The sequence below is a fragment of the Dama dama genome, chromosome 6 (assembly GCF_033118175.1).
Source record: "Dama dama isolate Ldn47 chromosome 6, ASM3311817v1, whole genome shotgun sequence".
Taxonomy (NCBI): Eukaryota; Metazoa; Chordata; class Mammalia; order Artiodactyla; family Cervidae; genus Dama; species Dama dama.
Genome location: NC_083686.1, coordinates 16953100 through 16979675, shown reverse-complemented (window position 1 = coordinate 16979675; position 26576 = coordinate 16953100).

Sequence of the window (26576 nt, the reverse complement as noted above, 5' to 3'; positions counted from 1 at the left end):
ACCATGGCAACAGCTCAGTCATCCAGTTAGCCATGGCTGTGCACTCTTCCTCAAAGTCTGGTTCTCAGTTCTAAGGCAGGGACTTTTCTAAAACAGTCTAGCTCAGCCCTAGGCAGAGGGGCTGCTCATTTTTTTTTTTTTTTAAACTGGCTATTCCTATATTCTTCAGAGTCCTCTTCAGTTCTTATTGTCAATGTTTGTTACTTCAGTTCCATTGTAGTTAGTAGCATTCTGTGTGTAACTTTCATCTTCAGATATCGGGGATTTCTCTCTCCTGATATGGGCTTCCTTGGTGGCTCAAATGGTAAAGAATCTGCCTGCAACGCAGGAGACCCAGGTTTGATCCATGGCTGGGGAAGATCCCCAGGAGAAGGGAATGGCAACCCACTCGAGTATTCTTGCCTAAAGAACCCCATGGACAGAGGAGCCTGACAGGCTACAGTCCATGGGGTTGCAAAGAGTTGGACACAACTGATAGACTAACACACACTCCCTTCTGATGGAACACTGACTAATATAATCATCTTTTCTAGTCCTGACAAAACTAAAGCCACCCTCCAGAGGCAACAAGTTTTTATTATTTTTAAAACTATTGAAAAATTCTTATTTTAGTTTTCCTGATGGTTTTATGGACTATTATAAGATAATGAGGATTTAGTGTATTTCCATACCCTCCACTCAGGCTTCCCTGGTGGCTCAGTGGTAAAGAATCCGCCTGCAGCGCAGGAGACTGGGTTCGATTCCAGGGTCAGGAAGATCCCCTGGAGAAGGAAATGGCAACCGACTCCAGGATTCTTGCCTGGAGAATCCCATGGATAGAGGAGCCTGGTGGGCTACAGTCCATGGGGTTGCAAAGAGTCGGACACGACAGAGTGAATAAGCAGCAACAACAAATACCATTTACCACCTCCATCACTTCCATGTTTCTCCTGTCCCATCCCTCCCTCCCTCCTTCCCTTGATACAAATATCACCTTTCTCAGTTGCTCCACTGGTCATGCTGCAAAATATCAAACTGCATATCTAATCTCCATTTCTTATTCTATAACCTAAAGAAAGCATGTATGTTTCCCACTAATCTTGTAATGTGAGAACACTGTCATTTTTTCCTCATTGCTTCACCTTTTGCCTCCCTTTCATGTCCATAAATGCATCAGATCTCCTTTTAGGTTTCTTCTTTTGCAAGGCATTATTTTATCATATTTCTTTTCTTTTAATTTATTTGGCTGTGCTGGATCTTAGCTTTTTTTAATGGATAAACTTTAATTTGGAAAAATTAAAAACGAAAGGAATCGCATATAGGTAAATTCTTAACATTGAAGGCCAGCACACAACATTCAGTCTTTCAGCTGTTAAAAAAATATTGCCCTCTGAGCCAAGTAATGCACTATGATGATGCTTCCTTCTCTAAGTTTACAATGTCAGGATCCAGTGTTATCCACCAGAGAATAACTCTAGTATCAAGTTCAAAAGATTTCTTTTTATCTTTTCTTCAAACTCATGTCATATTTTATTTTCTTTCAAATTTAGACTGCCTTTCTTTTGTAGCTTTTTTCCCTTCCTGTTGCTGATTTATCTCTCATTCTTTGCTTACTTGTGCTATGTGCATCAATGCACATAGTCTTGAGGTTTTTCAGCCGTTATCCATACTATAAATTATGTTGAATTATCCCTCATCCCGTTTTCCCTTGGAGATGTTGTGGCAGAGCTTTCTACTCTCCTTTTCCAACTTAAGCTCTTTATTTTGTCTGCCTGTTGAACAACTTGAAAATTCTCTTTACTGCTTTTCTCCCCAAATGGTTCAATTTCTTCTCTTGTCATGGTTTACTTCCCTGTATGGTTGGCGCACATCCTCAGACAACTTCCTAAAAAAGGTTTAGCGTGTGTACATTTTCAGAGTTGTCACATGTTTGAGAATGTCCGTATTTTGTCCTCACATTTTATTAGTAATCAGATCAAAATATTTTTTTTTCTTGAGAACTCTGAAGACATTGCACCATTATGTTCTGACACACAACACAGGATTTTACTTTTATTCTGTCTCATGAACATTCATAATGATGTATCTCTGATGAAGCGGAGGCGGGGGCAGGGGAGCGGTGATAGGACTGTGTGGGTACTTTTTCACTCATTCTTCTTGAAACTCAACTGGCTCTTTCATTCTTTGCTGCTTCATCAGTTCCCCCCCCCCCCCCCCATCTATGTCTGATTCCTGCAACTTTGTTGAAATATATCACGTGTTGGCCCTTGAGCTAGACATTCTCATTTGTCTCTCCAGATTCACTTTCCACCCTTCTTCCTGCTGTGTTCCCCAGGCGGGTGGTTTTTAGAGATGACAGCAATAAGCTTCATTGCCCGCTGAATTCTAAAAAGTTGGGTTTGGACAATGGGAGGCATCAGCAGGGTATTGAAATGAGGGGAGAAACTCAAATTGATGTATTATTTCCTACGGAAATGTCCCCGCTGAGCCATGTATGGGCAGTTGTTGAATTTCCTCACAGAGGGTCATAACTCCTGTGAGGCTTAACAAGTATTAATAAGGCATAACAAATAGGTTTTTGGAATTACTCCTTCTTTTAGCCCCTTCAGACAGAGCGAAAATAGTTGGTTCCCACAGTTGCTTGACCCAGGATGCTTCATTATTCTTTTATTGGACTGGATTTCTCTTATTACTGACCACGCTTTTGTAAATTACTTATGTGTTAAGCTCTCGTCAATGTCCATTTTGGGGGTGCTATTTGGTGTCTATGAAGAACCTGACTGATACAGTTCCCCAAGTTGTTTTCTTCTTGGTAGATGAATATATACATTGAGAAGAGATCATACTGCTGCTTAATCTCCCATTATGACTACTATTTGAGAATACACGTGAATCAGAGTATAGGTAATAGGTGAAGCTTGGATAAGGATAAAGTTACTCAAGATTATGTTTTGTGGCACACGTTGCATTTTCACCTGTCTTGTCAGTGTGTGTATTAGTAATTTACCTTTAAAAAGTTAATCAGCTGGATGGCAGCAAATTTAGCTTGGCTCAAACTGAGTATTATAGGAGATACTTTTTCAGTTACATTAGCCTAGTTTAGGTAAAACCAGTCATTCTTTGGTTATTGCAATTGCTGAAGTCCCTTCCATAAAATGATGCATTGGGTTGACTCTCTGTATCCACAGGTGTAGAACTTGTGGATATGGATGGTCAACTGTAATTCATTAATTTAGCAGATTTTTCATTCATAAGTAGGTGAATTCTGATTTTGGAGATTTTAGGTTGATTACCTACTAGCTTTTTGTACTTTGAATGTTTGTTGTTACTATGTATAAAGTAGAAAATAATTTCATTTACATTGAAAATTTTAACTGGAAGTTTCTTTAAAAAATGATTTTCTTTATTTATTATTTTTGGCTGTGGTGGGTCTTCATTGCTGTCTCCTGCATTGGCGGGTGGATTCTTTACCACCGAGCCACAGGGAAGCCCTGGAAGATTTTATTACTGCTTCTGCTGTAGCTAACTATGTATATATGTGTGTGTGTGTGTGTGTGTACATTCTAAAGGACTATATATATTTCAGAATTGCATTCCTATGGTTATTTTGAGAAAAGATTAGCAAGAGTGGAATTTATGTGTAAGAAGGAAAACGTAAGTGATCCCGTCGACTTCACGGAGGAGGTACGTCCGGGTTCATCCTAGTAGAAAGTGAAGTGTACAGTCACAATAGATTGAGGGGTGCCCAATATGGCCCTCTTTGGTCTAAACTTTTATTCTTGCTTGTCTTCCATGACATCATTTTCTATTCTACTTTTCTCAAAATTCTCTTTATTTGAGTCATTACGTTGGTGAGATAATGAAGTTGGGGGAGGGGAAAAGGGAGAACAAATGCAGCTAGGTTGGCACCTGGCTACTCCCCAAATCCTGAAGTCCATCCATAGGGGTCAAGATGATATCAGCTTGTAAGAAAATTGCCTCTCCCCTGGCAGAGGCTTCCCAGGTGGTGCTAGTGGTAAAGAACCTGCCTACCAATGCAGGAGACGTAAGAGACACAGGTTTGATCCCTGGGTTGGGAAGACCCATTGGAGGAGGGAACGGCAACCCTCCTCCAGTATTCTTGCCTGGAGAATTCCATGGACAGGGGAGCCTGGCAGGCTACACTCCACAGGGTCGCAAAGAGTTAGACACGACTGAAATAACTTAGCACGCACGTAGCACAGGCTAAGAGAGAAATGTTGCATTAGACTATGATCATTTTACCCCTAGTCTTCTATTATTATCAGGAAGGCCTAGACATCCATCTTTCCCTACTCGTTGATACTTATAACCTATCAGCATCTCCGTCATACCTATTGGGATAACTCTACTATTCCACTCATGCCTATTTATGTCAATTACCAGAGGCTCCCCAGAGATTCATGTCACCTCTCATCTTCCACACTCAATTCCCCACTGAGTTCCATATACTTCCATTCTGTTCTCTTTCCCTGCCCTTCTCCAATTCCTAAAATTCTTTCCTGGTGTCCTCAAGAATTTCGATTCCATGAGAATGAAAATCTCCTATATCTCCACCTGTTCTCTGAATAGGCTTTGCTGTGAGAGAAATCTGGCACTCTCCTGAAGTTTCTGCTTCCCTGACAGTAGAAAATTGACCCACCAAGTGATGGGTGCTTTTCTTCTTCAGATAGCCTACCACTGAGCTGTGGGTGGAGAAGGTATCTCTCTCTCTCTCTTTTTAAAACTCTTTTCTATTCCTACTATAGATTGCTTAGCAGTTATTTCTGTTTACACTAGTAAGTCCCCCCCCCCCCCCCCCCACCGCCAGTTTTTGGCTGTGCTACACGGCATGTAGGATCTTAGTTCCCTTCCCAGGAATTGAACCCATATCCCCTTATTGGAAGCTCAGAGTCTTAACCACTGGACCACCAGGGAAGTCCTTAGATGTCTCTTTCTTATACCTTACTGCCACATTGACACCCTCCTTCCCTTTTCTGCCCTACAACCTTCTCCAGCCTTTTCCTCTTATCTTCTACAGTTTTACTCATGGCTCATTCTTGCTACCTATAGTACACTCAAAATTTTTTGCTAATTTTAATATAGACAGAAGGAATCTTTCCAACACCCTGATCTGTTAGTCCCTTGGACTCTTCTTCAAAGAGCTTGTTTCTAGCTTAGTACCGCCCCTCACTCTTTTGGTTATATCCTAGACCCTGTGAATACCACTAAATGCAATTCCTTCATAATCTCAGTATTCATGTACCCTACTCTCTAACCAACACTTCTCCCAGCTCACATCCAGCCATCCTTAGACCTCCACTGGGACCTACAGCTCATTCATTTAAATTGTCCCTCTCCTTGTGACATCTTCATTACCTTTCTTACCCAGGTTCAACCGTAGGCAAGCATAATAATCTCCCTCACACTTAACTCTTGATTCCCTTATCCCACCTCTCTCTTTGTACTGCTTCATGGAACTGCATTTAGGTTAAATCCTTCCTTCTCTGGGCCATGCATCTGAGTATTGCTGGAGAAAAACATGACTATCATGGCAAGTGTCACTTCAAAATCGATATATGAACTTTAATGCTATCAGGTAATTGTCCTGGCCCATTTTCTTAGACAACTACTTCATATTTTTACCTCTGCTTTCAAAACCATAACCCTCTTCTTTCTTGTCATCACTCTCAATTTCCTCACCATGAGAAATGAAGGAGTAAAACCAGAACTTGCATAGAATGTCCACCACATATCCACCAGCATCTAAACCCTCATACTCTTCTTTTCCTTCCTCACTTTTTCACTCCTTTCTTCCTTCCCTTCTTCCTTGTTTCTTGCCAGCCTGCTTTCCTGCACTTCTCGCTCCCTCTTCTTCTTTTATTCAACATGTATTTATTGAAAACTTCCTTAAGGTCATGCTAGAGATTCCTTATGCTAGAGATACATATAATAATGAACCAAAGAGGGCAAATTTCTGCCCTTATGAAATTTACATCTTAATAAGTTCATAACAAGTAGACTAACAAACAACAATATAACCATAAATCAGAAAGACCCCAATATTCATTGCAGCAGTATTTACAATAGCCAGGACATGGAAGCAACCTAGATGTCCATCTAGTTTGGACAGATAAATGCATAAAGAAGTTGTGGTACATATATACAATGAAACATTGTTCAGCCATAAAAAGGGATGAATGTGAGTCAGTTGAACTGAGGCAGATGAATCTAGAGCCTGTTACAGAGTGAAGTAAGTCAAAGAGAAAAACAAATATTGCATACTAAGGCATCTATGTGAAATCTGGAAAAATGGTACTGATGAAACTATTTGCAGGGAAGGAATGGAGATGCAGACATAGAGAATGGACTTGTGGATACAGCAGGGGAAGGAGAGGATGGGACAAATTGAGAGAAAGTAGTATTAACATGTATACACTATCATGTGTAAAACAGATAGCTAGTGGGAAGCTGCAATGCAACACAGGGTGTCTAACTAAGTACTCAGTGACCAGCTAGAGGGGTGGGATGGGGGGTTGGGAGAGAGGATCAAGAAGGAGGGAATAAATATATGCACACACACTTACACACACACACACACTTATGGCTGATTTGCATTATGGTATGGCAGAAACCAACACAACATTGTAAAGCAATCATCCTCTAATTAAAAAGTTTGAAAAGGGTGTATTGATGCCTCCAACTATTGTTACTGAAAATAAAAATAAATACATCAGAGAACAATTGACATCTTTATAATATTGAATCCTCCAATCCATAAGCCTGGCTATCTCTTGATGGAGTCTGCTTTAATATCCTTCAATAAAATTTTGCACTTTCTTCCATTAAAAAATAGCAGCAGATGATAGATCTATGGAGCTAAATCAGGTTAAGATAACAGTACAAGGAGGTAATAGTAGAAGGTAAGGGGTGGTTATAGGTAATAGTTAAGGATAGGATGGTCAAAGAAGGTCTCTGTGATACGGTAAGATTTGTGTAGACCTAAAATAAGGCAGAGAATAAGCCATGTGACTGTCAGGAAGAGCTTCTCAGTTGAGGTTAGAGCAAATGCAAAGGGCCTCAGGTGTGAGTTTATTGGGGTATATGAGGGAGGAATGATGCTGCTGACAGGACTACCAGAGCAGAGAGAAGGCTATGGAAGTACATTGGTGAGGTCACCAGTGGCCAAACCATGGAAGTCTTTTTTTTTTAAAATTTATTATTTTTTTTTATTGAAGGATAATTGCTTTACAGAATTTTGTTGTTTTCTGGCAAACCTCAACCTGAATCAGCCATAGGTATACATATATCCCTTCTTTTTTGAGCTTCCTTCCCATCTCCCTCCCCACCCCACCCCTCTAAGGTTGATACAGAGCCCTTGTTTGAGTTTCTTAGCCATACAGCAAATTCCCATTGGTTATCTATTTTACATATGGTAATGGAAGTTTCCATCATGTAAGTCTTTATGTTACAGATTCTTTCAAGTTGGTCTCCAACAATGACACTAGGCAAGTCCTTCCAGCGGGTGTCACTGAGTCCATAGAACCAATACAGCTCACCCCGCCAGTCCCTGGGCCCAGACTGTGGCTCCAGGATGGTCGACTTGCTCTATTTGGGGAAGGCTGTCCTGAGCCATTAACATGATCATCCTGTGCCCTTTGTCTAAGGGGACACGGATCTCCAGTTTGTCTAACATTAGGTGGAGAGAACCTCCTCCCCCAATCTTTGTAAAATATCTCCTCTGAGCAGGGGTACAGGGCATTCAGGGACATACAGGAAGGAATGAGGGTATGTTTGTCCAATTTGCATCTAATGACTCTGCAAATGCCCATTCTCGGGCCTTCCCTGATAACCCCCTCATTTTACAACTCTTGTGACAGAGTTTGCCTGATCTAGTGTTCAGAATCCATAAGTGGTACTGGTGTTAAGAATTCCATAGTCCTTCTTCCTATGTCCAATGCTCACTGGGGCTCCTTGGAGGTCAATTGGAGAGCCAGCTTAAGAAACCCCAATCCTGTCATTTTTCATCTATCTGGACCATCTGTCTTCAAGGGTAGTGGCCCGGACCTGCCATTTCATCCAGCCATACTTTCTTGACTTACCTGAATAGAGAGTCTCCGTGGGTGGTTGGTACAGAATCCTGTACCAATGGGTTGGCACTGGAGGGCATGGCCAGTCGGTGGGCTTTCCCTAGGCCTTTTACCTTCTGGCTTTCCCTCCTCTGTATCTTGGCTATTAAACTCTCCATTGGCAACCTTGACCATGTGGGTGGTAGGAGTATCTGGTTCTATTTCCAGTTTCTGAAGTTTGCTCCTAAGGTTGGAGGCATTCCCTGGAGGCACTCTAGGAATGCCTAACGCTTTTCTGTTGGTTCCTGATAGATCTTTATTTTATTCCAATTGATAGGTTTGTTTCCTGCCTTCTAGATTCCCTTTAGGATCGTATTTTTATAACAGGTCAACCTCTGTCTTCCACTCTCTTCTCCATTGTCTTGGTGGTCCCAGTTGGGTTCCTTATCTGGGACCACTTGATTCCCCAGTCTGAAAATAGTGTGACCTGTATTGTTTCCAATCTCTTTGTCAATTTCCTCTTTGTCTGGAAACCCAAGCCCTAGCTTCATGACTTTGCAAGCTGAGGCCACCTGAGATCACTCTGAATTTGGCCTAAGGCCTCCACCATTGTATCCCTCCAGAGTGTCCGCAGAGAACAGTCAGCCATCCTCACGGGAACTTCCCAAAGCTTCCACCGTCCTCTCAGTGGAGCTGGGGTAAGCCTGGAGCCTAGTGCATTTCCCAGGCAAGAATACTGGAGTGGGTTACCATGCCCCCCTCCAGGGGACCTTCCCAACGCAGGGATAGAACCCTCTTACGTCTCCTGCATTGGGAGGTGGGTTCTTTACCACTAGCGCCACCTGGAAAGCCCTTAGTGGATTGGGGCGGGTGAAGAGCCCAGTGTCCATCTCACCAGAGTCACAGAACTTTGTCATTCTCCTGAGTCAGTCCCCAACAAGTCTTCTTGCCCAGCGTCCTTGGAGACTGAGTTCAGTTCTGAAGCGAAGGAAAGCTTAATTCTCATTCTTTGATCAGATCACAGAGAGGTGCAGGACCCCGCCCTGGAGCACTGGACCTCCCCCACATACGAGGGTACTTCAGAGGGAGCTCCTGGAGTGGGGGGAGTTCTCCGCGGACTGGAGCAGCTGCGCTGGCCACGCTCTGGATGCCGGTGCCACGTGGAGCATTTTCACACGCTGCTCACTGCCGCCATCTTGAAGTGTGCTCAACGCTTCTGCGCATGTTCTGCAAAGCTAGGATGTCAATGCAGCAGCTTCTATGCTGGGAACTCATCCAGTGTACTAGGTGCAAGCCTCTGCACACGGGTCTGCTACAAACAAGTGAAACCAGCTGTTGTTTACTTGCTCAGATGTGTTTGACTCTTTTGCAACCCCATGGACTTAGCCTGCCAGGCTCCTTTGTCCAAGGGATATGCCAGCAAGAATACTGGAGGAGGGTGCCATTTCCTTCTCCAGGGGATCTTCCCGATCCAGGAATGGACCTTGCGTCTTCTGCTTGGCAGGGGGATTTTTTTTTACCACTGAGCCACTTGGGAAGCCCAAGGAAACCAGACTAAGCAGAAAAGAAGAGGTTAGACCTTATCCACCTTATTTTTTCTGGGGGCCTCTGTGACCTTTGCCAGTGACATGTGTGGGTCGTGGACTGGACTTAGCATTTCTGAGTGTTTGGGAAGCCATGGCAGGGTTCTGGACCTGCCTGGTGTCTCAGATGGTAAAGAATTTGCCTGTAACTTCGGAGACCAGGGTTCAATCCCTGGGTTTTAAGTAAATGAGTGAGATGGTCTGATTCACAGTTTCAACAGCTCGCCCTAGTGGTTGCATGGAGAAAAGCATGACAGGGGAAAGGGGGCAACTTCTGGAAGAAACAGACATATGGGCTTGACAACTGTCCTGCATGCTCCTAAAGTTTTCATCTTACTCGAAGCTGATAATTTGAAGGGTTTATAAATCAAAGGAAAAGGGAAGAGAGCTAACAGAAGTGATGAGGGCCAGGAGAAGCCAGAAACGTTGAGGGAAAAACCATAGAAACAGTCAGAGGGTCCCAGCAGAGTGAAGTTTAATGGCTGTTACCATCTTTTGTCTCTAATAAATATGAATGTTGACCACAGGTAAAGCTTTCACAAGTGGAAATTTCACCTGAAATTCTAGGAAGAGGGAGAAGGTCCAGCACCCTGGAGCTGAACAGCTAGAGTGTACAAAAATCTAGTTGGAGATTCCAGGAATAAACAAAGAATGATGGAAAGAGGGTGAAAAGGATGAGGAAAGCAGGGTCTTGAGATGAGCACAACTTTGCCTCCTGAATCTGCCTTTGCTGCCCAACTTGCTAAAGCTTGCTACTGCCAGTCACTGAGCAGCGGTGAGTGTACTGCAAGATAGCAGTCCCGATTTCATGTTTATTACTGATTCTCCTCCAACGTGGCAAGGATAAGTGATGGAAATCAGTGTTCTCATCCTTGACTTCTTTCTATCAAGCTTCCCCCACATTCAGTTTTCTATGAGAATGCAAAAAACTTGGGTACTTTTTGTGACCAATGAAAAGATCTGATGGTACCTTTTGACATCTAAAGTTTCAAGAGCAATGTTTCGATGTATATTTCATCTTGACACTCTTCTGCCCTGTGGCTGCACTTCCTGGGAAGGGACTACTGCTCTAGTCATGATTAATCAGTAACTGACTTACTTTGTAATTGGAAATGCAGCACAAGCCTGAGAATGATAATGCAGCTTCAAAGGCCTTTGTTTATGAAGTGTTTTATCATAATGTGAAAATAATCTACTTGTTTTCACATAAACCCGTGAGGCAGGTTATTGTCACTGCCATTCGAAAGATGAGAATGTGGGGCTTGGATAACTCCTACAAGGTCATAAAGGGAAGTTATTTGTTTAGTTGGGACAAGAACTCACAGTCCTGTTTTGCCAGATTATTGTCCTTCAAGTCACATAATTATAGTGACAAATGGAGTGACCACAGATAAAATGTTAAGAAATGAGACAAGCACAGAAGTCCATTGATGCAAAGAGCTGGAAGGCAAAATGGGCCATTTTTCATGGAATAGACATAGTCTGTGCCATGCTTTTAAGCCACTGAGGAGAACTAAAATAGAATTACATATTTGCTTTTTTCATTGTTGTTGCTATTTGTGCTGCCTCTATTACCTGAATACTGTCCTTGCTTTTAGGTTTGTCAAGTGACTCCACTGTGGCTCCTGTCACTGGTAGAAGCCATCAAAGAGAACTCGACGTTTCCATTATGTTCCATGTTTCCTACTCAAAGGGCAAATGGTGAGTGCAAATTTAACAAGATAAAAATAAGATGAAAATGTAGTAGAACATTTGACAATCTCATTCTGCCTTTTCTTTTTAGAATACTGTGAGCTTTATTGCTCTATTGAGAGAGAAGGATGTTGAGGGTGAGAACAAAAGAAAATGGTTTATTGTTTTACTCGATTTCTTGACGTGGTGATTAACAAAAGGGAGTCTTTACATATTATGTATGTGAATCATAGACAAAGTCTGAAGTGGGGCCAAAAGGAAAGGTCTGGCTTTATGATCCAGAGAAGAGAATTATTATACTGAGGTCTGATGCTGAAGATTTATGAGGAATGTCCTTATTGTTCCGTATCAATTGCCATTCCATCCAGGAGTGATGGGCATGAGCAAGGGCAAGCTGAGTGGTGACAGCTTTAAACGAGACAGATTGAAAGATGACCTCTTAGTGTGGGGAGTAGCACAGTTTGTAGACATACAAGTGCAGGACTCACCTATAATGGCATAACAGAATAGGGAACCATTTCTCACCTCTGCACTTTGAAAGTAAGAATCCTTATCAGTGGGAGAAAGAGTGAATGCAGAGTAAATGTGGAAAAAGTCTTGGGAATCCCATGTCAAACCAAGAGAGGTAAGAGAAAGTTGTTCAGCCTGCCCTGCTTCCCTTGGGGAGAAAAGCATCTATGAGAGAATCAGGTAGCATGGTTGACTGTTGTGGAATTTTTCCTGAACTTCAGGGCAATTCATAACTAAGTATTTTGGGGGAGGAAGAGAAAACTAGCCATGGGTAGTCTCCTTCTGTTGTTTCCCCAAGGTACTTTGTATCTTCCACATAACTGCACATACAATATTGCAGTTGTCTATGGCCACCTCATGCGAAGAGTTGACTCATTGGAAAAGACCCTGATGCTGGGAGGGATTGGGGGCAGGAGGAGAAGGGGACGACAGAGGATGAGATGGCTGGATGGCATCACCGACTCAATGGGCATGAATTTGAGTAAACTCCAGGAGTTGGTGATGGACAGGGAGGCCTGGCGTCCTGCGATTCATGGGGTCGCAGAGTCGGAAATGACTGAGCAACTGAACTGAACTGATGTTCTCATATCTCTCTCATATGTCACATCTATATCTCTGCACAGCTGTATGCTTTCCAAGGACAAGGACCTTGTCTGGCTTGTTCAGTTTGGTGTCTCCGGTGCTCAGCACTTTGTACTTGGCACTTAATATATTTGGTGGTTGTTGGTTCTCTAAAGGGGTGAATGGTGGATCATAAAAAGGGAGCATACAGATAGAAAAAATAAATTTTGTTTCCTGAATCTAATTCTATTGGTGATCTTTGAAGAGATATATATCTTATAATTAAGAACCAGGATGCCTTGGTTCTAAATCCAGTTTTGTCATCTCCAAACTGTGTCATGGAAGGACGTTTTTTAACCTTATCTGTGAATGATGACAATGATACCCACTTACATTAGTGGTTATATCAGGAATTTAAGTTTGGCTGCATACAGAGAAAACCTAAGTAAGAATAGTTCAACTAGATAAAGGTTTACTTTTATTACCTAATAATAAGTCAGTTGGAAGAAAGGTATTCCAGGGCTGCCTGGCAAGTCTAGTATGAAATCAGGAGCACACTTTGTTTTAGCCAGCCTTGGGGTGTGTGTGCCTTTTACAATGGTCATGTGGTGGCTGCTAGCGCTCCAACAATTGCATCTGCTTTCCAGTCAGGAAAAAAGTGATGAGCAAAAGCAAAATCCACATGACAGTAAGTTGCCTCTCTTTAAAAAGATTCTCAGAAGGCTCAGCCAAAAGCTTTCCTTTATAACTCATTGGCCAGAACTGTGTCTCATGAATGCCCATCTGGACAGGAATCTGGGAAATGTGTTTTCTGTCTTTTAGCTGGGCATATTGCTCTTCCTAAAATAAAAAGGATTATGTTCTTAAGGAAAAAGTGGGGATTGTGGATTGGATAGCAGCTAACAGTATTGGAACACATAGGAAATGGCTTGTACTCACGTTTAAAGTAGGCTTGTGATTCTAATTGAAAATGTACTAAATATATAGAAATGGTGGCTATGTAGACTTGAATATTGGCTTTACAAGACATACATTTTGGGTAGCTCCCCAGCTCATGGGTATTTTCTGTGAACCTGGATCTTTATATATAATCACTCATTTAATCCTGAACCACAACTCTGAGAAGTACCTACATATATCATTTTCATTTTGGATGAGAAAAACTGAGAGTTTAAGTAGGCTGCTACCACAGCCATCAAATGGTAGAGCTAGGTGCGATTTAAACTTAGACAATCAGCTTTCATAGTTGTCAATTTAAGTGAGAGAATGTCTTCCAATAAAAGTGAATTTTAAAAACCTTCAAAATTTCTAGTTCCCTGGATGGAATATGTTAACTATGAAGTCTTACAAGTGTATTTAAATTTGTTGTGTGTCTTTGATGCCATGTTCAAAATAAGGAGAATAAATAGCAGATGGTGATATCTGTGAGAATATAAACCCAATAAGGGAAAAGACTGTCATTTTTTCTGGCTGCAGGAAGTGCCTAATTCAGTGTCTCAAATATTGTGAAAGTACTTGGCAGATCACATTTGTTAGTGAGGCCCACACTTCGACTTTCCCAGCTACTGAGCCTCACCCCATAAATATGCAGCAATTTAAGAGTTTCCTTTATGGATGGAACTAAAATTCTCATCGTTAGTCAAAATGAAAATATGCCGTTTATAAAAACTTTTAAAGCTGAATGATCACCAAGCAAACAGCTCACAAAGAAAGGCACATATAACCAAATCGCATGCATATATGTATACATATGCTAGCATATATACATATTTTACATGTATATATTATAAAGGCTCATGCTTTTAAAAGGAAACAGTAGTCTGATTATTTTTAGAACATCTTTTGGGAGAAAATGATATTACTCAAGCACACTTCAAGCATGACACAGAGGGTAGGTAGTGATTGATGAGGAAGAAGTGCATGTTACCTACACAAGGTCAGGCAAAACAAAGCTTTGAATCATTTCAGTGTTAGGATGAAGGCAGTTGAAACAAATGTGAAAGGGAAGGTGGAAGTAGCAATTGCTGCTGGTGGACTTGCCAGTGACCAAATGATGATCAGTACTAAACCTGTCCACAAAGGTAGGAGACGGAGTGGTACTAGCTCCTCTTCACTTTCTCTTGCCAACCTACAACGGATCAGTGGTGGTGGAGGGTGGTACCTACAGCTGCTTCTGATTGGCTGCTTTCACGTCTTATGAAAGGAGAAGGAAGGGGAATCAGCAGGTGGGTTTATAGGAACAGTTTCCTAAGCTGGAGACTGACTGCTATATCTAATATAATTAACCCCCCCGGGGAGGGGGTTCCCTCTTTCTTCCCTTCCTTTGGATTTTGCTACTTAATGTCCAAAATGTTGACTCTCCACTCTGCCCTCAAAGAAGCCCTTCTGTCAGGGCTGGTGGCTACAGCTTTCACCCACACACACTCAGAGATCGGTAAGTCTTTCTTGGGTTAGTATGCTGCTTTTCCTGTGGGCTTCCTGGTTTTGAAGGTTGTTCTTTTCTTTGTGTTTGGATAGCTATTGTCATAAAAGTGACTCTGAGGGTTGCTAATTCTACTCCAGCCCTCTGTGGTACTTGTTGCCAGGTTCATAAACTGCCATTGTTTTTGGGTGGTCAGGGGGATCATATGCTACTTTTGGGGTAGGAGAACTCGATAATGAAACAAATCTCCATGAAGAATATCACTTCTTGTAACATATTATTCACACTGTTACTGTTGAAATTATTAGAGCAACAGTCTTAGCTAGACGACAAAAAAAAAAAAAACAAAAAACAAAAAACAAAACACTGACGTATAGGAAATCAATTGCCTTTTGATTTCAGTAGAGAAAAGCTTTTTTTATCTTGTTATTTTGTCATTGCTTTGTAGTTTTTGAAAATGTGTGTAATTTCCATGAACATGCATATTTCCCTAAGGCAAGCACAGATGAATGACGAACAAGAGGACATTGATACCTACTTCTTTCTTTCAAAAGAAGTTTACTTGGTATGCTTTGTCAAAACTTTGTAAAAGATATACACTGATGTTTGGAATTTTTAAGACATCTACTTTTAAAACTATAAAAATCAGTTTCATGGATTAGAGTTTTTGTTTTTCTGAGACTATTCAAGTGTATTTCCATGGCAACAGGATAGAAAATTTTGAATAGGTTAGTTAAATCTGATTATTCTGACTATTAAAAGAAAACAGCTACTTATGTATTTTGGGGCCTTGTTGTTCTTAGTATCTCTTTTCCCCTTAAAACTATGCATGCCTCATTAACTTGGATGGTGTGAATTAGCAGTTTGTCATTGTTTAGGCTGGGTAAAATTTTCCTAGCCAGGTCTTAAATCAATGATAGAGTAAGTAGGTGGAGAAAACAAGGTTATAGAAGGAATATTTCAATAAATAATAAGAATACACTATTTTAAACTATTCACTCATTCTCTGGGGCTTCCCAGGTGGCTCAGTGGTAAAGATTCAGCCGGCCAATGCAGAAGATGCAGGAGATATGGGTTTGATCCTTGGGTTGGGAAAATTCCCTGGAGGAGGAAATGGTAACCCACTCCTATATTCTTGCCTGGAAAATCCCATGGACAGAGGAGCCTGGTGGGCTACAGCCCATGGGGTCTCAAAGAGTCAGACATGACAGAGCAACTGAGCATGCATGCATGCACACTCATTTTCTACCTAGAAATAATTTTGAAGCATATTTGCTTTCAATCAACAGAGTGGTTATAAACTTTCCATTTTATCTACCAATGGTGACTATTCATTCTGCAAATATGATTGAAAATCTGTCTTATCCCAGGGATAAGCACTATGTGCTGAGCACTAGATATCAGGGTGAATCAGAGAGATTTCTATCTTCAGAGAGCTCAAAGCCTAGTGACAATGATAGATAGGAAGTAAATAAATCACAGTAAGATTTGTAGTTAGTGTATAGTTAATGTTCTTGTATACATATGAACAAATTGTGTAAGTCACTATTTATAAGAATCAAAAAGGCTTAAGGATTTACTCAGCAGGTGACATTTAAGTTGAGTTTTGAGGGTAGGAGTGAGGTTTGGGGGCAGTGAAGAAAGAAATAGTCCCCTGAGCAGAAGGATAAAGGCAGTCAGAAGCCTAGAGCTGTGTGATGTCCTCTGTATGTGTATGGACCTGGAGGGTCTAAATGGCCTTAAAGGTCTGGTGTACTGACCTGTGTGTCCTTGTGGAAGGTTAACCTAGACAGTGTGGAGGTGTGCCAGGAATGCTAGTGATGGTGGAGTGGCTAGGGACAAGGCTGGAAACCTAGCTTGGAACCCTTGACCTCTGCCCTCAGAGGTACCTTGGGGATTAGGTTGAGAAGCAGCAAGCCAGTGGATAAAGTACTTCATCATTTCTGAAGCTTTCTGAGCTAGTTTTTTTACAAAATGGTGTCATAACACCTGTCTCTCAGGACTAATGGGAAAATAAATTTAGGAAAAACACGAAGAGTACCTAAAAACATCCTTGGTTCATAGTTAATCTGGATACTTCCCTTTTCCTGTTAAAGTGCTATTTATAGGTATCATCTGCAGCTATTTTTGTGAAGTGAATAAACCCTCTAACTGAATCTTTGTTTTTTTATCTGCTTTATAAAGATGACTTATGACTCGGGTTAGCTGTAAACTGTAATAACCTTCCAAATTTCTTTGATTATAGAAACATGAGTATGGAATCTGGAAATTAGAGGATTTAGATCTTTAGGCTGGGTTACATCTAACATTCTGATGACGTTTGAACTTAAACTTATGCAAAGTTCTTGCAAAATTTATTTCTTTTAGCTTTTTTGACAAGAAGTAGCAATAATACATTTCTGAGCTAGTTCGTATGGAAAGCCTTTAGGAATCTCCTATAGGAGACGTTTAATAATGTATGCAAAACTGATTCGAAACGATCCATGCAAAGTAATAGCAATACCTCACAAAATCTTTAATTACATAAATGTGGGTTAAGTTACTTTAATTCTTAATAACTTAACACATTTCAACGATCTCTTGGGGTAAAAATTTCTGCATGAAAATGCAAGTGTCTCAAAGTTTTGACAGTTTCCTTAAAGATGATAAATACTTAGTTCCAAACCTAGTTTAGAGATTATTCCTTTTCATTTGGTCTAGTTCTGCTGGGTGGTACAACTAGAACCGTGCTTTTGATATTTACTTCATCAGATCCCAGGGCTGTTAGTACATTGGCCGAGATTTATTGGCCAGTTGTACAGTTGTTGGTACATCTCACAACAGCTAGTTTCAAAATAGTCCTACATTTCTAGAGAATTCTGTTAATTGTTTATCATCATTACATAAAGATTAATTTCTGATGAATTTCATAATAATGAGGGTTAGTATAGTCCACAGTTACTGAGATGGAACTTTGCCTGATGTTACACATTTACATGTGTCTTTATCAATTACTCTATCTGACTTTATTTTTTTAAATTAGTTAATTAATTAATTTTTTTTACTGATTGATATGTAATAATTCTTTTTTTTTCCCATTTATTTTTATTAGTTGGAGTAGCTGGTTTTTCTTTCTGGTTGTGATTTTAGTGTTCTTTTTTTAAAATATTTATTTACTTGGCTACATCAGGTCTTAGTTGCCGCATGCAGGATCTTCTTGTGTCGTGGGGGATCTCTCATTGTGGCGCAAGGAACTCTCTAGTCCTGACAGGTGGGCTCAGGAGCCCTGCAGTGTGTGGGGTATTAGTTCCCAGACCAGGGATTGATCCCATGTCTCCTGCACTGGATGGCAGATTCTTAACCACTGAACCACCAAGGAAGTTCCAATTTTAGTGTTCTTGAGAGCTGCCATATATATGTCTGTTAGCTTCATGAAATTGCTTATGTTGCTGTAAAGTTGGCAATAACCAGTGCATTTTAAAATGTAAACTGCTTATGTCCAGTGATCAGTTTACAGAGGTAGTATTCACTCAGATTTATACTTGACAGCCTTGTGAATGGCTCATATGGACAATTCTATTTTTTACTTCCTGTGTGACATGCAGAGTATTTTAGTTGTGATGTTTAGATGTTGCAGAGGAAACGTTGCCATTATTACATGACCAGGATATCTTTTAGAATTTGCTTGACACTTTTATAATGTAGTAAAATAGTCTCATGGTTTATGCATTGCTTTAGTTTTATTGCCTTAACCGAGAGGTTCTAATATTATCTCCACAGGAAAGCAAAATATTTTTCAACAAAATGATAGTAGTATTAGTAACATTAGTATCAACAGTCGTCGTTCTTTTTGCAAAAGTTTAGTAGCCATCCCTAGCCATCTAATTTAGCATATTTTGTTGTAAAGTAAAAGAGAAACTCTGAGGAAAAATCTCAATAATTTATATGCAATATATTTGTTTTACTGTTGATCTCTGAGATCTCTTGTAATTTGACCTCTCCAGTAGCTATAAAATGTAAGAATAAAATAAGATCATAATAATGATGTTTACTTAAGGCAGCACGTAATTTGAGAGTCAGTTTTAATGGAAACATTATAATAATAAAACAGGAAAAGTCTCCTTGCTATGCTGATGACTTCAAACGGTAATTACAGCTAATTATGAATTATTGTTAGATACTGGTTAAATCTAGTACTTAGCCTAAATTTTTTCACTTTATGTTTCTTAATGAAAACAGCCATCACTGAAAGATTCTATTCTGTCTTCATATGATGGTAATAGAATTTCCCATAAGGAAAATAAAAAATTTCTAAAAGGAAATTGATAGCTAAAATACACATTCAGTAACACTGAATACTTATTTTCCTGGCCCTTGACAAACAATGAGTGAATGAATATTAATTGAGTGTCATCTCTGGGCCCAACCCTGTTCTAAGCATGGAGGGTGTAAGCCAAGCAAAGCTGCTGCTTTTATAGCTTATGTTCTATAGCTGGATGGTCTACTGTCCAACACTTGCCAAGACTCCAGTTGATTAAGGATTGTTTACCCTGTTGATCAGCTGTTTTCCCAAGGGGAAACTCTGAGCAATGGCTGCTTTCAGACTGCGGCATTTTAATGTGTGAAAGTTGCATGCAGAATGAGATTGCAACCCTGTGGACATGCTGGAGAGGCTTCATGGGTCCCTATGGAATGAGAGCTGTTCATCAGAGCTCTAGAGGTCTCCATCAGTGCTTCTTAAACTTTAAAATATATATGAAACAACTTTGGAACTTGTCAAATTCAGACCCCACTTGGAGAAATTCAGTTTCTTTGGATTTCAAGAGGTACTTAGGAATCTGCATTTTTTTACTCCTTTAAAAAATTATTTATTTAGTGTTTGGTTGTGCTGGGTCTTTGCTGTCCACAGGCTTTCTCTAGTTGTGGTGAGTGGGGGCTACTCTTCGTAGCCTTCGCAGTGCACAGGCTTCTCATTGTGGTGGCTTCTCTTGTTGCAGGGCACAGGGTCTAGGGCACATGGACTCTGTAGCTGTGGCTCCGGGACTCTCAAGCACGAGCTCAGTAGTTGTGGTGCAGAGGCTTAGTTGCTCCGAGGCATGTGGTTAATCTTCCTGGACCAGGGATTGAACCCGTGTCCCTGCATGGGCAGGTGGATTTTTACCCACTGTGCCACCAGGGAAGTCCAGGAATCTGTATTTTTAACAAGCAGCAGGTGGTTGTGATAATGATATGACTGCAGTCATATTTTGAGAAACGCTTCTATTTAGATTTTATATACGTGGACTTTAATTCTACTATAAACTTAATTTAATTTTACTAATTACTACTAACATTACTAACATCCTCCTTCTGGAGGAGGGCATGGCAACCCACTCCAGTATTCTTGCCTGGAGAATCCCATGGACAAAGGAGCCTGGAGGGCTACCATCCAGAGGGTCGCGCAGTGTCAGACATGACTGAAGTAACTTAGCATGCGTGCACTAACATTACAAACAGGCAACTTTAGCTGTTCCTTGAGGTAGGTGAGCTGTATGACTCATGGGAGAAATTAATTTTAGCGTGAGATGTAGGAAGTGTTTTCCCTGGAGAATTAGAGTATTCTATCATAGAGGATAATGTAAAATGTGTCACTGACCATGCTTCCCTTTCCATTTTGGCATTCAGTTAGCTTTGTATCAAATGATAACTAAAAAATAGTCATAAATTTGATCATCACAGGTATTCTAATTTCTCCGCATCAACCTCCCTTCATGCCACTGAAGTCTCTAACTGCCTCTTCCAACATATACTTCTTTGTGTTTCTAATGATAAATGTTTATTCATATTTAGCAATTACACTCTTATAAGCAACCCCACATACTCTGTGAGAAATGGGATATATTATATGCAGAATACTTTATAATTCATCCTTTTATTAGTACAGACAAGTATTTCTTCCAATTTAGTTTAATTTAAGTATCACTATGATGAAGAGAAAAGCTTGTTTCTTCATTTTGCAGTAATCAGGTTTCTGAATTTGTATCATTTAGGAAACACTGAGAATGTGGATAATAAATATTAGCATTTGTAATAACCATCATGCCTGGGGATACTTCATTATGTAAATGGGGTATTACACAGGCAGTGTACTGAAGTGAAGAGTCCTGGACTAAGAATCAGGAGTGTGGGATTTAGTCCTAGTTCTATTTATTTTAATGACATGAAAGTTGCATTTGGAATTAGATTACAACCATGTGGTCGTGCTGCTTATATAGTCATATAATCGCCTTATAACTCTGGAAAAACTGAAACTTCTTTGAACCTCTGTTTTTGTCTCCATGAAATCACATGGCTTTGAGTTAAATAATTTCTGGGATCTTTTAAGGCTTATTTGCAGATTATCATAATTTCCTCAAGACTTATATGATATAAATTCTCTTTAAGTATGGATTTAAAAACAGATAAATGCATATATGTAAATGGGATATTTTTTTAAGTTGGAATATTCATCCTCAATCATTGATCTTGACATTAGGAAATGGGCAAGACTCAATTTTGTGTAAGTTGTTTCTTTTACATGAGACTGAAAGTACAGATTATGTGTTGGTAATACCTCTTATTCCTTTCTAGTTCATAGTAGCTACACAAAGGAGGATATGAGTACCTATGCTATCAAGAAAATTAAATTATATTCAGACAGATGTTAAGTTTTCATCTCCTTGTCTCAGTGCCTTTCTGCCCACTCCCCTTATATCTTATCTACCTTTCACACACCTAATTGTCCTTACTTAATTCTTCAGGCTAGAACTGAGGTGTAGACGACAAAATACCAACATGGTGATTTTTTAATGATAACTTCTGTGAAACTAAAATCAGACTGGGGAATATTTCTTTTTCTCATAATTGCTCGCTTGAAAGATTAGACTTATGCAAACATACTTTTTGGATGACTAGAAAACACACTTCCATTGTGCAGTGTTATAGCCTTGATGAGAACCTCAAGGCCTCTTGATAGCATTTGCTGAATATATGATGCAACCTTGTTGCCTAGAGAAGGTGGAAAAAAAAAAAAAGACATTTTCAGCACTTACAATGGCTGGAGCATCCTTTTGTTTCCTCTATGATAAAGCTTCAGCAAGTTGAAGCTGACAGAATATGTCCAGAAACAGCCCAGTTTTTTTTTTTTTTTTTAATTAGTTGGAGGCCAATCACTTCACAACATTTCAGTGGGTTTTGTCATACATTGATATGAATCAGCCATGGATTTACATGTATTCCCAATCCCGATCCCCCCTCCCACCTCCCTCTCCACCCGATTCCTCTGGGTCTTCCCAGTGCACCAGGCCGGAGCACTTGTCTCGTGCATCCCACCTGGGCTGGTGATCTGTTTCACCATAGATAGTATACATGCTGTTCTTTTGAAATATCCCACCCTCACATTCTCCCGCAGAGTTCAAAAGTCTGTTCTGTATTTCTGTGTCTCTTTTTCTGTTTTGCATATAGGGTTATCGTTACCATCTTTCTAAATTCCATATATATGTGTTAGTATGCTGTAATGTTCTTTATCTTTCTGGCTTACTTCACTCTGTATAAGGGGCTCCAGCTTCATCCATCTCATTAGGACTGGTTCAAATGAGTTCTTTTTAATGGCTGAGTAATATTCCATGGTGTATATGTACCACAGCTTCCTTATCCATTCATCTGCTGATGGGCATCTAGGTTGCTTCCATGTCCTGGCTATTATCAACAGTGCTGCGATGAACATTGGGGTGCATGTGTCTCTTTCAGATCTGGTTTCCTCAGTGTGTATGCCCAGAAGTGGGATTGCTGGGTCATATGGCAGTTCTATTTCCAGGTTTTTAAGAAATCTCCACACTGTTCTCCATAGTGGCTGTACTAGTTTGCATTCCCACCAACAGTGTAAGAGGGTTCCCTTTTCTCCACACCCTCTCCAGCATTTATTGCTTGTAGACTTTTGGATAGCAGCCATTCTGACTGGCGTGTAATGGTACCTCATTGTGGTTTTGATTTGCATTTCTCTGATAATGAGTGATGTTGAACATCTTTTCATGTGTTTGTTAGCCATCTGTATGTCTTCTTTGGAGAAATGTCTGTTTAGTTCTTTGGCCCATTTTTTGATTGGGTCATTTATTTTTCTGGAATTGAGCTGCAGGAGTTGCTTGTATATTTTTGAGATTAATCCTTTGTCTGTTTCTTCATTTGCTATTATTTTCTCCCAATCTGAGGGCTGTCTTTTTACCTTACTAACACCATACACAAAAATCAACTCAAAATGGATTAAAGATCTAAATGTAAGACCAGAAACTATAAAACTCCTAGAGGAGAACATAGGCAAAACACTCTCCGACATAAATCACAGCAAGACCCTCTATGACCCACCCCCCAGAATATTGGAAATAAAAGCAAAACTAAACAAATGGGACCTAATGAAACTTAAAAGCTTTTGCACTACAAAGGAAACTATAAGTAAGGTGAAAAGACAGTTTTTATACATCTGGTTAACAAAATTATCTCTAATCAAGAATACACAAACTGGAACAGGCACTAATTAGTCTTTTTTTTTTTTTATTGCACTGGGATAACAGGAATTATCATCAAGAAGGGCCATCAGATATTTTACTGACATGTGCATGTCCTTTGTCAAGCTTATAGTTCTTAAGAAATATTTGTCTTAAATAATGTAGGCCTAGGGAACCTCTTTGGAGGAGTACATATTATTGTGGCTGAAATTTATGGCCTTTTTTTGTTCATTTGGACATTTCATAAAAGATTCATCAGTGATTAGAGAACAAACTTTTCCTTAAAAACTGTCAGGAGTTGGCTTTTAGCAGACTAACTGGTAACTAATTCATTACCTGCCATTATTACATCAACATAAAAAAAAATAGGCATTTTAGACATTTTGACCAACAAAAATAAGAGGGCATGATTTATAAATACATAAATACCCATGAATACTTTTACAATGATAGCTACTAGAAAAATGAGAACTTTAAAAATGCCAATCCAGACAAGATTCCCTTTCATTCCAATCGCCTCTTTCCTACATGTTGTTAATACCAAGAGTCTTAAGAGGCCACTGAGGTCAATGTTGCATTCATGCCAGCCTCCTTTCCAAGCCTGTAACTAATGATGAAAGTGTGATGAGTCTTCTGCCTTAGCTTTGATGCTTTTTCATTAATTCACTTCTGATAGTAAACTGTGGCAGGTCTTCCACTTCAATCCCATCAGCCATTTCCATCACCTTGTCTAAAAGGTCTTTGTTGTAACTGCAACCCAGGAAGAGGTGATTGGCCCAGACCATGGAGAGGGACAGCAGCTGGTCCCTCTTAGTTAGTCTGCTAAAAGCCAACAGCTTTTATTAATAAAAACCACAGCTTTTATTAAAAAATTATTTTGAGCCTATGCATCCTTATTGCCTATAAAATATTTGTAACACACGGTTTCTGCCATTAGGGAGCTGGGAAGACAAAGTGTCAGTTCATAAAAGTGTGACTAAGTTGTTAAAAAGAAAACTACAAAGGATATCTTCAACAAAGTGTAGAAAGAGCTAAAGGAATGATTCAGACAGTAAATCCTGAATGTACAAGATGGACAAGTTACAGTGGGTAAGAGAAATCAGGGAGGCATTATTGAGGAAGAACTTGAGCTGGTTGTGATTTTATGGTCATTGAGGAAGGGGTGTGGCATTTCATGCAAGTAGATAGTTTGTGCAATATTAAAGTGAGGGCAGAGTGGACATCTAGGGAATAGATCAGACTCACTTATGGAATAGGGTTTGGTTACGGTAGATGATTTCTGGGAGACAACATGGGAAAGATAGATTGAAGTTAGAGAATGATTTCATGTTTAAAAGCTGGCTCAGCTGTTGGAGTTCTGTAATATAGGTGATGGAGAACAACCAACCAGTCATTTAGGAAGACCTAATTGTAGGATGCAAGAAGACTAAAGCAGTGGTTTTCAAAGTATGGTCCAAAGACCCTGGACATCTCCCAGATTTTTTCTTAGTGAACTGTGAAGTCAAATCTTTGTTCATGATAATACTAAAATATGGTTTACCTCTTTCACTGTGTTGACACTTTTGCTTATAATGCAAAACAGGAATGGGTAAGACCACGGAGGGTAGCATCTTTGCATGGATCAAGCTGGTGACACCAGATGCTAATAGTTATTAGATTCTTAGTCACCACACATGTGCAGTGCCAATTTTGCTTATGAATGTTCCTGATGAAACTGTAAAAATGATTAATTTTATTAAGTCTCACTTGAGTATTTATCTTTTTAGTGTTCTTTGTGAGAAAATGGAAAGTTTGCATTAAGCATTCTTCTGCATACTGAAATACCATGGTTTCCTTAAGGAAATGCACTTGTTTTGAAGTAAGCTGGCTTAGCCATTTTTTAAAAAATGAAACATCATTTTCATTTGAGATAAAGGCGAACTATGGTTGTTCAGAGGAAGTATTGGGTAGATAGGTTCTCAGAAACAAAATGGATGGATAGGTTAGTTAGTTTGATCAGGAGAATCATTTCACAATGTATACATATATCAAAACATCATGTTATATACCACATTTGTTTGTCAATACCTTAATAAAGCTGGAAAAATAAAATAAAATTGGTTAGTCAAACAAACAGACAATCAAGCAAACAGACAAACAAGCAAACTGAGTCTGTCATCTAAAGGAAGACTACTGACAATATTTGTTGCCAGTTACAAAGTTTGAGCTTTCAGATGAAAATTAGAATTTGGAAGACTTTTATCTGCCACGTTGAGGTTGACAGCTTATCAATATTTAGACACGTTTCTGTTGAGATCAGTATTGATATTAACTAATGTGATTTATATTGTGTAAGATGAAATTTGTCAATATTTGGAAGCTCTGTATAACTCATGAAGTAATACTTTTCAAGTGGGCCAGTGAATGATGTTACAAAATAAGGCATGGGTTAAAAAAATCCATTTAAAATTTAAGACAAACCAAATTTAGTGTATTCAAGTTCAAAAAACTTGATTAATATGATTTCAGATTCCACATTGCAACTAACCTTTAAGAAATGATCACTTTTTGAGTTTTACTGGTAGTATCCACAATTGCCTCCACCTTTTTTTCGACTGCTTATCTGTGTGATGATGGATTATCTTTATATATTCAACCACAAGCTCATATTGCAATAGACTGAATGCAGAAGCAGATGGGAGGTACAGCTCTCTTTTACTAGGTCATTCTCTATAGAGATTGGCTTCCCCAGTGGCTCAGCAGGTAAAGAATCTGTCTGCAACACGGGAGACACAGGGGATGTGTGTTCAATCCCTGGGTCAGGAAGATCCCCTGGAGGAGGAAATGGCAACCTACTTCAGTATTCTTGCCTGGGAAATCCCCTGGACAGAGGAGCCTGGCGGGCTATAGTCCGTGGGGTTGCAAAGAGTCAGATATGACTGAAAGACTAAGCTTGCACACACATAGAGATTGGGAAAACTGTAAAACAGTAGCACTTATGTTAATACATTTTTTTGTAAATAACCTCCCATTTCCTGAATTTTCCCACCTCCATTCTACTCTGTTCATCTTTGGTATGTCATAGGAAAACTTTAGAGCAGCCAATAGTAATATAGAAGTAGATGAGAGTCAAGGATATCACCTTTATAAAATATGTTTGGAAAATATAATTATTTTCATAGCAGTATAATCTGTGTTTACATATAGTAGAGCTGTGATTTTTAAATTAAAATTTATTTTAATATGAAAATGTTATAAAATTCTCTGCTCAAATTTCCAGTATAAT